Raw genomic sequence first — 12,500 nt, 5'->3', positions numbered from 1 at the left:
CTGTTCCTTTGTATATAGACAAAGCTTTATGGTGTAGGAGTAGCTGTGTGGTAAGTAGCTTGCTTATGAACCACATGGTTCCGGGTTCAGTCCCACTGCATGGCACCTTGGTCAAATGTCTTCTACTATAGCCTCAGGCCAACCAAAGCCTTGTGAGTGAATTTGGTAGACGGAAACTAAAAGAAGCCCATCGTATATATGTATATATTTATATATGTATGTGTGTGTCTGTGTTTGTCCACCCAACATCGCTTGAACCGATGCTGGTGTGTTTATGTTCCCGTAACTTAGCAGTTCGGCAAAAGAGACCGATAGAATAAGTACTAGGCTTACAAAGAATAAGTCCTGGGGTCAATCTGCTCGACTAAAGGCGGTGCTCCAGCATGGCCACAGTCAAATGACTGAAACAAGTAAAAGAGTATAAAAAATATTTCACCCAAAACTACATTTCCTAAATCAGGGTATGTCTCCCATGATGCAGAATACTTGAAATGCCACAGCAGGGTCCACTACGACCATTTCTGTGTCTTCATCACCATTTTCCCATTTACATGATTATAAATTTCCAATTACTCCCTCTCTGTATCTTTCTTTTTGTTAGTGAAGAGTTTTATTTGTCTGTATTCAGCATCATCATCATCATTTTTTTATATTCTTATTTTAATAGCAAAACAGAGGGAAATATAACAAAAGATAATGTATGTTATTTGATTTCATTTATGGTTCATGCATTTGTAATTCGTGGTATTGAAGATTCTAAAGTTACAATATTATTATTTTTATATCCTTTTGACATAGGAAGATATAGAAAAAAATTAATTAATTAAAATAGGTGCAGGTGTGGCTGTATGATAAAAAGCTTGCTTCACAGCCACATGGTTCCAGGTTCAGTTCCACTGTGTGGCACCTTGGGTCAGTGTCTTCTTCTATAGCCTCAGGTTGACCAAAGACTTGTGAGTGGATTAGGTAGACGGAAACTGAAAGAAGCCCATTGTGTATATATATGTGCGTGTGTGTGTGTTTGTGTGTCTGTGTTTGTCCCTCCATCATCGCTTGACAACCGATGTTGGTGTGTTTACGTCCCCATAACTTGGCAGTTCAGCAAAACTGACCGATAGGATAAATACTAGGCTCACAAAGAATAAGTCCTGGGGTCAGTTTGTTTGACTAAAGGCAGTGCACCAGCATGACCACAGCCAAATGACTGAAACGAATGAAAGAATAAAAGAAAAAATTCAAATAGGTACAGGCATGGCTGTATGGTAAAAAGTTTGCTTCCCAGCCACTTGGTTCCAGGTTCAGTTCCACTGTGTGGCACCTTGGGTAAGTGTCTTCTACTTTATCCTCAGGCTGACCAAAGACTTGTCAGTGGATTGGTAGGCAGAAATCGAAAGAAGCCCATCATATATATATATATATATATATATATATATATATATATATATATATATAAATATTTAGTTAAATCTTCTCTTAGGCACTCCGTCGGTTACGACGACGAGGGTTCCGGTTGATCCGATCAACGGAACAGCCTGCTCGTGAAATTAACGTGTAAGTGGCTGAGCACTCCACAGACACGTGTACCCTTAACGTAGTTCTCGGGGATATTCTGCGTGACACAGAGAGTGACAAGGCCGGCCCTTTTGAAATACAGGTACAACAGAAACAGGAAGTAAGAGTGAGAGAAAGTTGTGGTGATATTCTATATGAATATTCTATACTGAATTTACAGTGAGTGTTCTTTTGTATCAAAGTATTAATACTATTAAAGTATTTATACATTTAATACGAGCGATTATATATAATATATTGTGAAATAATATCAGGAAATTAATATCAGAAAAATTCTTCAGAAAGATATATGCATGTGTACAGTTCTATATTTAAGAGATGAGGAATTATGTACATTATTTACATTTGATTTTGGTAAGTAACTTTAGTAGGAAAATCTTGAAATCCGTATATGCCTTCTATATATATATATATATATATATATATATATTTATACATATGAGAGAGAGAGAGGGGTAGGTAGGTAGATATGATTATATGTGTCTGTGTTTGTCCCCACCACCACTTGATAGCCAGTCTTGGTTTGTTTATGTTCCTGTAACTTAGCAGTTCAGCAAAAGATACTGATAAAATAAATACCAGGCTTTTAAAAGATAAAAGTACTGGGGTGATTTATTTAACTAAAAATTCTTTGAGATGATGCTCCAGCATGGTTGCAGTCTAATAACTGGAACAAGTAAAAGATAAAATATATTATTAAAAAAAAAATAGCACTGATTTTTACGATTAATACATCTTAAATTTACCATTTTATTATTTATGTTGTATTGAGCAGTATGTCATCTGCCGCAATCAACTTTGCCTTTCATCCTTTCAGGGTTGATAAATCAAGTACCAGTGAAACACCAGGCTCAATGTAATCGAATAGTCCCCTCCCCCAAATTTCAGGCCTTGTGCCTAGAGTAGAAAGGAGATTATTTATGTTGCATTGTAAAGTTACAGAATTATTTTTATTTTATTAGCTTAGATATTTCCACATGGATACCCTGATACATAGTGTGTTACACAATCTAACTCTAAGCAGTTTCCACCTACAAAATCCACTCACAAGATTTTGGTCAAGCCAAAGCTGTTGTAGAAGAACTTGCCCAAGGTACCTCGCTGTGAGATTAAATCTGGGAAGCAAACTTCAAAAAACAAAAAGAGTTCCCTATTATTTTTATCATCTTCTCCATGGGAGTAGTTGGTTAGTCAGGCACTCATCATTGTCATCGTTGTCGTTTAACGTCTGCTTTCTATGCTGCCATGGGTTGGACAGTTTGACCGAGGAATGGCAAGCCAGGAGGCTGCACCAGGCTCCAATATGATTTAGCAAAGTTTATGCAGCTGGATGCCCTTCCTAACACCAACCACTCTGAGAGTGTAGCAGGTGCTTTTTTAGGTGTCACCAGCACAGGAGCCAGTCGGGCACCAAAGAAATGGTAAATGGTTTACAGCACAAAAGAAATCACTTTAAACTTGTTAAACTTAATATTTGGGATGCCTTATCTCTACTTAGTATAGAAGCAGATGCATTATGTATGATTAATTTTAAGGATCTGATCAAAGACTTTGCAATTTTAAAAAAAGTAGTAGAAAAATTTTCAAATATAAATAAAATGGAAGTATACAAAAATAAACATTATTTTCCATCTTACTCTAAGTTTTGTTTCATTTTAAAAAATAAAAATGTATTTTATGGTTTATAATTGTTTATATTTTGAAATTACACATATAAGGGGTTACCACAAGCTTCTACATGCTTAGGACCTCTGTGGCCCTTAATCCAGCTCTGACCTCAATTTCTTAACTTCCATCATTTTTGAATTGCAAATGGTTGATGAGAGAAAGACAGAGAAAGAGGTGCCTTTCTTGTTCTTCCATTTCATTGCTGCAACTTCTCTTGTGGAAGATTCATTTTCTTCTTCTCTTCATCTTTCCATGTCCTATGCTAGCATTGGTTAAATTGTGTGTGTGTGGTAGGGCATATGTGCGTTTGTGTGAGTGTTTGTGTCCCCTAAGCCATCAAATATCTACAATCCTTATCTCCTGCATCCTTCAGTTTAAAAAATTTTTTTTTATTTTAGTGGCAATGTGGATCTCCCCAACTTTCCTCTGTATCAAATGCCCCCAGCTCTTCTATCCCTACCCTGGCCAGAAAAGGCTCAGTCACTGGCTACATATCTGCTACTCAGATATGAGTTAACACTAATGAGTGTGGAACTGTTTTGAGAAATTTAGCTGCTATTTCTAGCAAGTCAGACAATCCCGTAGAGGCTTCTTTATTAGCTCATTTGTTTAATTTTATTAAATGTTTCACAACAAAGAGGGTCCTTACAGTCTGATAAATCATATTGTAGAAAACACAATTAGTAACATAATTACATCTCGTTATCTTGATTATTAATCCATTTTCAGCATGATAGGATTTTAATTAAGATATCATTTGAAGTGAATCTATGTGTGAAGGTTATTGCCTTTTTTAATTACTGGCAACAGTTGTTTAAAAACAAAATGTTATTTACATTCTTTGGTCAATCAGTCTAAATTTTAAATGTATGACTTTGATTGTTTAAAACAAATTGTTGTTGTTAGGGGCATCCAACTGTAGAAACTCTGCCAGATCAAGATTGGAGCCTGGTGCAGCCAGCTGGTTCGCCAACCCTCAGTCAAAATCGTCCAACCCATGCTAGCATGGAAAGCAGACGTTAAACGATGATGATGATGATTATTATTATTATTATTATTATTATTAAGGTGCTGGCAGAATCATTAGTGGTATTTCGTTTGCCACTACATTCTGAGTTCAAATTCTGCCGAGGTCGACTGCCTTTCATCCTTTCGGGGTCGATTAAATAAGTACCAGTTACGCACTGGGGTCGATGTAATTGACAAATCCTCACATCCTCCAAGCTGCCCTTGTGGCAAAAATTTGAAATAATCAATAATATGAATACGCCAACTTCTTGTTTTTGTATGTCTGTACTGTGGTGTGTGTAACACTTTACCTCAAAAGAAGTGAGAGGCAAAGCAGGAGAGAGGAGGGCAGAGAGGAAGTGAGAAAGAATGAGAGAAAGAGAGAGTGAGAGAAACAATGAGTGGTGACGGCGGCGTTCGTTTTGTGTTTTTAAATGTCTATCACATCACAAGAAAAGTTGATACATAGATACGTACACACATTGTTAAATTAAAAGCGGAAGTGAGAGAGAAGGAGAGAAAGTGAGAGAGACAGTAAATACATAGATCAAAAGAAAGTTGATACATAGACACATTGTTAAATTAAAGACATCTACAGCAAATATTGGATATCACTTTCACTTTTCATTACCACATGAGGATAAAATTAATTTTGCAAATGGCTGAGTACTCCACAAGCATGTGTACCATAAGGGAGTTCTCTGGGAGATTTGGCCTCACACAGAATGTGACAAGGCTGGCCCCTTTGAATTACGAGTACAACTCATTTTTGCCAGCTGAGTGGACTGCAGCGAGGTGAAATAGAGTACTTTGCTCAAGAAGACGGCGCACTACAGGGAATCGTATTCATAACTTTACGATTGTGGTTGAATACCCCTAACCACTGAGCCACGCACCTTCACTCTCTTAACCATAGAGAAAAGGAGTGAAGTGATAGAGACAGAAAGGACAGCCTCATTGTGTGATAGAGAAGTTTAACTATAACAGTCGGTAGTTAAAGCGAAGTAGATCTGTAAGCCAAGTCAGAATGCATGTGTAAATTGTCTTTTTGTGGGTGTGTCAATGTTTTTTTGTTTCCCTGTCAAGTTCTGTGTGTGTGTGTCATGCATCTCACTTTGCTGTCAGATTCTCTCTGCCCATCTCAAAGAAGTTTGTATATTTTATACCTGAACTGATAAGCTAGAAAAAGAGTTATATAGAACAATAGCTTTACCGAATCCAGGTGACTGTGCGATGGCACTGAAGAAAAGGCTACAGATCAAGTGGAACACCCGTTTATCACAGTTCCTTTTGACGTTTAAATAGGCTAAATGCTCAAGGAGAATTGAAAGATTCAGTTTCGAATCTGAACCAGGGTGGGACTACTTGTACAGATTTGCTGTTTTTGCTTTCATTCTGACAGACAGACAGAAATTCAATTTTATATTCTTTTATTTGTTTCAGTCGCTTCACAGCGACCATGCTGGAGCACCACCTTCAGTCAAACAAATTGACCCCAGGACTTATTCTCTGTAAGCCTAGCATTTGTTTTATCGGTTACTTTTGCCAAACTGCTAAGTTACAGGGACATAAGCACACCAACATTGGCTGTCAAGCAAAGGTGGAGGGACAAACACAGACACACAAATACGTATATACATACATACATACATATGTATACATATATATACAACAGGTTTCTTTCAGTTCCCATCTACCAGATCCACTCACAAGGCTTTGGTCAGACTGAGGCTATAGTAGAAGACACTCGCTCAAGGTGCCATGCAGTGGGACTGAACCCGGAACCATGTGGTTGAGAAACAAGCTTCTTACCACACAGCCACTCCTATATTACACATTTAAATTTTGACTAGTGAGAACACAGAGAATTGTGTAAGATTCAAGTGACACTATTTTGCTGACTGAAAATTTATGTGGTGTTCCATTATTTCTGACTAACTTTTTGATGTATGTATGCGTGCATGCACATACATAGATATTTGTATGCATGCTGATTACTTGTTTGAATATGTGGGGAGTGCATTATCCAAATTGTTCTTTATTTAAAATGGTAGAATTTAAGTTGAGGAAAAATTGGCTGCTATATCTTCCTGGCTGAACACCCTCCAGAGGTTTTCATTCTTCTGCACAAAGTAAACTTTGTTGTTGCATGTTCTCAGATGAGATGATGAAAGGTGTTCTTCTCAAAACAACCCCACCATTTGTATATCAGGAACCATATTGTTTAGTATAATTTTTATTTAAAACAGTAGGATGTAATAAGAGTTTATGGCTGCTGTTTTCAGAGGGCTGAGTGACCTTGTGTTTGCTCCATTTTAACAGTATTGTCTGCTATTGAACAATTTTCCTCTTTCTTCTGTCTTACAGTTTCTATTTCATATCTTCAGAGTAGGTAGCTGAAGTAACAGGTTAGTTAATTCATCAGTCATTTTTAGAGATAGTGTGACATGTTGACTTAGTTAGGGTCTGTTTCAGTTGTTTATATGCCATATATACATATTGGTATGTTAGCAGTATCATTAGCAATTTCAGGATGGTGGAGTAACAGAAATGGTAAAGCAACTAGTGAAATGCCTTATAATATTTAGTTACATCTCTTCATGTCCTGAATTCAGTTCTCACTAGGAAACCAACTTTGCCTTTCGTTGTTCAATGGTGGGGTTAGATAAAATAAAGTACCAGTCAAATACTGGTGTGGATATAATCAACTATCTGTCCCCTGTGAAAATCATGTCTGGCCAGAGGGGAAAATATTGTTGCATGGAAACAGGCGAGGGTTGGCAACTGGATAGGCATCTGGCTGTATAAAATCTGCCTCAACAAATACCATCTGATCCATGCTGGCATGGAAATGCAGACATCAACTGATGATGATAATGGTGCTGAAGATGATGATGATGATGATGAACAGAGTCTGGTTAGTAATAGAGAAATTCATGTTTCACAATAGTTAGGAGTGAGAAAAAAAAAATTAAGAAATTTGATGAGTTATAGGCATTATCATTTCTTTCATTTTTATAAATAAGAAATATAGATGAAATTTACAAACATGGGGCACAAGGTCCCCTAAATTTTAAGGGGACAGATAATGAGCAAGACATTTTACTTCACGTTACTTCAGTCCACTCTGCTGGCAAAAATGACTTGTACCTGTGATTGCAAAGGGCCAGCCTTGTCACATTCTGTATTACACTGAATCTCTCTGAGAACTACATTAAGGGTATGCATGTCTGTGGAGTACTCAGCCACCTGCACATTAATTTCACAAGCAGGCTATTCTGTCGATTGGATCAACTGGAACCCTCGTCACCATAACCAACGGAGTGCCAGTTATATCATCTAATTAAATGCTGCTAATTTTTTGATGCTTTCATTTGTTTCCGTCATTTGACTGTGGCCATGCTGGAGCACCACCTTTAGTTGAACAAATCAATTCCTGGACTTATTCTATCGGTGTCTTTTGTCGAACCACTAAGTTACGGGCACATAAACACACCAACATTGGTTGTGAAACACAGTCACATACACACACACACACACACACACACACGACAGGCTTCTTTCAATTCCTGTCTACCAAATCCACTCACAAAGCTTTGGTCAGCCCGAGGCTATAGTAGAAGACATGCAGTGGGACTGAACCCGGACCCATGTGGTTGGTAAGCAAGCTACTTACCACACAGCCACTCCTGCGCCTATTCTTTACACTGCAAACTTAGTTCTATTTTTTATATCAGATGCACAGAGCAATCTGTTCTCAGTTTGTGGCTTGTGTTTAGCAGATTTAAATATTAAATTGCATTCCCTCCCTCACTGTGTGCCTACTTTAATTGGATTACTCATTAAGCTACTCACTCTTAATCACTCTTTATATGCTTGTTTCACATGATTCTGCAGATAAAGCAATTTACAAGCTGTTAGGTACTTAACATGCAGACGTGTAGTTTTTTGATCCTCCACCTTGATGTGGATGTCGTAGTAGTGATTGTTTTTTTTTTATTCTTTTACTTGTATCAGTCATCAGACTGCGACCATGCTGGAGCATCACCTTGAAGAATTTTAGTCAAATGAATCAATCCCTGTACATTTTTTTTTTTGTTAAAGTCTGGTATTCTATCAGTCTCCTTTGCCAAACTGCTAAGTTACAGGGGACATAAACACACCAACACCTGTTGTCAAGCAGGGCTTGGGGGACAAAGACAGACACAAGGACACGCATGCACACACACACACACAGTGGGTTTCTTTCACTTCCATTCTACCAAATCCACACACTAGGCTTCAGTCAGCCCAAGGTTATGTTAGAAGACACTTGTCCAAGGTGCCAGACAGTGGGACTGAACCCAGAACCATGTGGTTGAGAAGCAAGTTTTTTACCACACAATCCATACACACAAACACACACACACATACATTGTCTGAAAGACCTTTGGAGATATACTGTGCTTGAGAAGACCCGGCAAGCCAAGTGAGACCATAACCCATGGCCTATGCCAGTGGTGTATAACCAGCCCACTTATGAGTATCCTTCATTCATTGGACTATAAACTTTGCTTGCAATGACCTGTTGAGGCAAGTGAAATCAAAATCGTTGACGTGGCCAATGACAGTACCGCCTGATTGGCACTCATGCCAGTGAAACGTTAAAAGCACCTTCCAAGTATGATCGTTGCCAAGGCTGCTGACTGGCTCCAGTGTCGGTGGCACGTAAAAAGCACCATTCGAGAGTGATCTTTACCAGTGTCGCCTTACTGGCATATGTGCCAGTGGCACATGAAAAGCAACATTTGAGCGTCATTGTTGCCAGTACTGCCGGACTGGCTCCTGTGGAGGTGGCATGTAAAAACACCTTTTGACATGGTCATTGCCAGTACCACCTGACTGGCCCTCATGCTGGTGGCATGTAAAAGCACCCACTACACTCTCAGAGTGGTTGGCATAAGGAAAGGCATCCAGCTGTAGAAACTTTGCCAGATCAGATTGGAGCCTGGTGCAGCCTTCTGGCTTGCCAGTTCTCAATCGAACCGTCCGACCCATGCCAGCATAGAAAGCGGACGTTAAACAACAATGATGATGATGATTATTAGAAAAGAGTTACACTTCTTATATCATCTTGATATTTCTGGAAATATTGCCTGAAATTTTTTTATGATATAACATTAATAAATATTCTTTTTAAAATTTTGATAAAAACTGTAAAAATTTTGAACAGTAAGTTAAATTCTCTAACACAGGTGCAGGTTTGGTTGTGTGGTAAGAAGTTTGCTTCCCAACCACTTGGTTTCAGGTTCAGTCCTAGTTTATGGCATCTTGAGCAAGAGTCTTCTAATATAGCTCCAGGTGTGTGCCTACTTTAATTGGATTACTCATTAAGCCTCTCACTCTTAATCTCTCTTATGTGTGTGTGTGTGTGTGTCCTTGTGTCTGTTTTTGTCCCCCACCCCTGCTTGACAACAGGTGTTGGTGTGTTTATGTTCCCTGATTGAATACCAGGCCTTGTGAGTGGATTTGTGATTGATGCCAGGCCCGCCTGACTGGCTCCCTTGCCAGTGGCACATAAAAAGCACTATCCAAACGAGATCGCTGCCAGGACTGCCTGACTGGCCTCCATGCCGGTTGTACATAAAAAGCTCCCATTAGGCTCTCAGAGTGGTTGGCATTAGAAAGGGCATCCAGTTGTAGAAACATTGCCAGATCAGATTGGAGTCTGGTGCAGCCTCCTGGTTTTCCAGACCTCAGTCAAACTGTCCTACCCATGCCAGCATGGAAAGCGGACATTAAGCAATGATGAAACTGAAAGAAGCCAATGTGTGTGTGTATTACTGTGCTAGTTGTAAGCAAGTGTCACCTTCATGCAAGCAGTGTCTTGCATTCTCAGTCTGAGATATGCCTGGTCATAAGGAAACAGGTGAAGGTTGGTGACAGGAAGGGCATCCAGCCATAGAAAAATTTGCTTCAAGAAATTCCATCCAACGCATGCAAGCAGGACAAAGTAGATGTTAAAATACATGCATTTCTATACTGTAACTGATTACACTGAGCTATCATCATCATCATCATGATTTAAAGTCTGTCTTCCATGCTGGAAAATGTTGGACAGCTCAGCAGGATTCAATGAATTAGTGGACCGTATCATACTCCAGTACCTGCTTTGGTATTGTTTGTATGGCTGGATGCTCTTCTTAGTGCCTGCCACTTTACAGAGCGTAGTGGGACACCAGCACTAGTAAGGTCACCAAGCATTGCAATTCACAGCAGTGTGAACCTATGAGCATCTCTCTCTCTCTCTCCATCATTGTTTTAACAATTACTTCTGTGGCTGGATGCTTTTTCTGTGACCAACCCTCATCTTTTTCCAAGTAAGATAATATTTGGTTACAAAGGAATTAAAGCGATCTAAATCAAAGCCTTGCATCAAAATTCCGTGCCTTCCATCCCCCAGCTTAATGACCTTTTTTACTAAAGGCACAGGACCTGATATTTTAGTCGATTACATTGATCCTAGTGCATAACTGGTACCTAATTTCGCTGAGGTTGACTTTGCCTTTCAACCTTTTTTGATCCTTCATCTTGATGTGGATGTTGGAGTAGTGATTGTTTTTTTTTATTCTTTTACTTGTATCAGTCGTCAGACTGAGACCATGCTGGAGCATCACCTTGAAGAATTTTAGTCAAATGAATCAATCCCTGTACTTTTTTTCTTTTTTTGTTAAAGTCTGGTATTCTATCTCCAAAGGTCTTTCAAACAATGTGTGTGTGTATGGATTGTGTGGTAAAAAACTTGCTTCTCAACCACATGGTTCCAGATTCAGTCCCACTGTCTGGCACCTTGGACAAGTGTCTTCTAACATAACCTTGGGCTGATTGAAGCCCCTAGTGTGTGGATTTGGTAGACTGGAAGTGTAAAAAGGTTGAAAGACAAAGTCAACCTCAGCGGAATTTGAACCCAGATTGTGAAGACAGACGAAATACTCCCCCAGCATGCTAACTATTCTGCCAGTTCGCCACTTCATCCACCAGCTTAATAATGCCAGGGATTTTACCAAACTCTTCATTATTTTCAAAATTAATCCTTCAGCATCCAGATTACTCTGTCGAGCGTAACGCTTCTTTATTTACATTGTTTTCTGTTAATCCTGCATTACCTTGTTGCTTCAGGATTTCAATAATGTAATTGTTTGATTTTGCAATGACATTGTAGGGTAGGTTTGAAAAGCTGGACATGGCCTGTTTGAATATAGAACATAAATTATTTAGGCTGGATATAGCTGGTTTAAATGCTAAAGGGTTAACTGAAACAAAGAAAAAAAACAACAAAAGTAATGTATTTTAACTGAAACATAGTAACAAAAGGGTTAATCCGGGATGATCCCTGTTAGTTTGGTATCAAAAGGCTTAACTCAAGACTAAATGAGATGCTACAGTTCTATATTTAGGAGATGAGGAATTATTTACATTTGATGGATATTTCTCTTCATCTTGTTTGCTGTTGATGATAATAATAATAATAATAATAATAATAATAATAATAATAATGATAATAATAATAATAACATTGGAAATTACCTTAGGAATGAGAACCCAGGTTCGATATTTCCCCAAGACACCTGATGAAGGCTGGAGGATATATTAGCCAAAACATTGTTTTAACAACAAACAAGATGAGGACAAATATCCTTCAACTGTAAATAATGTAAATAAGATGTTGTAAATATAGGTGTAGCAGCATGGCTGTGTGGTAAGAAGCATGCTTCCCAACCATATGGTTCCAGGTTCAGTCCCACTGTGTAGCACCTTGGGCCATTTTCTTCTACTATAGCCTCGGGCTGACCAAAGTCTTGTGAGTGAATTTGGCAGACGGAAACTGAAAGAAGCCTGTCATATATATGTGTGTGTGTCTGTGTTTGTCCTTGAAATGTAGCGGTTCAGCAAAAGAGTCTGATAGAATAAGTACTAGGCTTACAAGGAATAAGTTCTGGGAGTTGATTTGTTTGACCCAAGGTGGTGCTCCAGCATGGCTGCAGTGAAATGACTGAAACATGTAAAGGAATAACCAGGAATTTTGTTTTTCTGCCTTCTTCTTTACCATAATACCTGAAAATGTCAAGTAACGAAGAAATTTGCATTTTGGAAGCTACTAACAACTTTGATGGTTGTCAGTGTGTGCTAAGGATTGGCAATACTTTGGAACACACATTTCCACACACACACACATACACGTGTACAGAAAGAAAGAGAGTGAGAGAGAAATC

At 38.7% G+C, this 12,500-nt stretch overlaps 1 protein-coding gene and 1 long non-coding RNA gene across 3 annotated transcripts in view; both read left to right on the top strand.

The window, feature by feature from the left end:
• The window catches only part of LOC115217094 (E3 ubiquitin-protein ligase RNF123), a 121,610-nt gene that overhangs the window by 20,488 nt on the left and 88,622 nt on the right, over positions 1–12,500 (top strand). The window lies entirely within an intron of this gene.
• Positions 5,272–12,500, top strand: part of LOC118763943 — a 10,045-nt gene continuing 2,816 nt past the window's right edge. The window contains exons 1-2 of the long non-coding RNA XR_004999715.1: positions 5,272–5,283; positions 6,498–6,503. This is a non-coding gene — a long non-coding RNA (uncharacterized LOC118763943). The remainder of the gene's footprint in view (positions 5,284–6,497; positions 6,504–12,500) is intronic.

Source organism: Octopus sinensis, linkage group LG1, assembly GCF_006345805.1.
Source record: "Octopus sinensis linkage group LG1, ASM634580v1, whole genome shotgun sequence".
Taxonomy (NCBI): domain Eukaryota; kingdom Metazoa; phylum Mollusca; class Cephalopoda; order Octopoda; family Octopodidae; genus Octopus; species Octopus sinensis.
The sequence above is the reverse complement of the archived record's forward strand: the minus strand, read 5'-3'. Positions and strand labels throughout refer to the sequence as shown.